Genomic DNA, 327 nt, shown 5'->3' on the forward strand with positions numbered 1-327 from the left:
GTGTTTTTCTTTAAGAGTGGGTGTGCCCGGCGCTGGCCAGCCTATTCCCACCCCCAGCCCAGGTCAGTGGTATGTGAAGCACTCCATGCGCTGGGTAAAGCAGCAACAGCTGCAGGGGCCCTTTTGCTGCCTCAGGAGCTGTGACAGCACCCGGGAGCCAGGCTGGGATCTAAATTTAAACTCATGCTTTGTCTATTTGTAAATGCGAGTGCAGACTCCAGCTCCCACTCCCCCACTGCCTCCCCCAGTGCGCGGAGACAGACTCTGCAGGAAGGCAGATCCAGAGGAGTGCCAGCGGCTCGGCTGTGGGGGAGGGGGGGGGGAAAA

The sequence above is a fragment of the Antrostomus carolinensis genome, unplaced genomic scaffold, assembly GCF_000700745.2.
Source record: "Antrostomus carolinensis isolate BGI_N321 unplaced genomic scaffold, ASM70074v2 scaffold14902, whole genome shotgun sequence".
Taxonomy (NCBI): domain Eukaryota; kingdom Metazoa; phylum Chordata; class Aves; order Caprimulgiformes; family Caprimulgidae; genus Antrostomus; species Antrostomus carolinensis.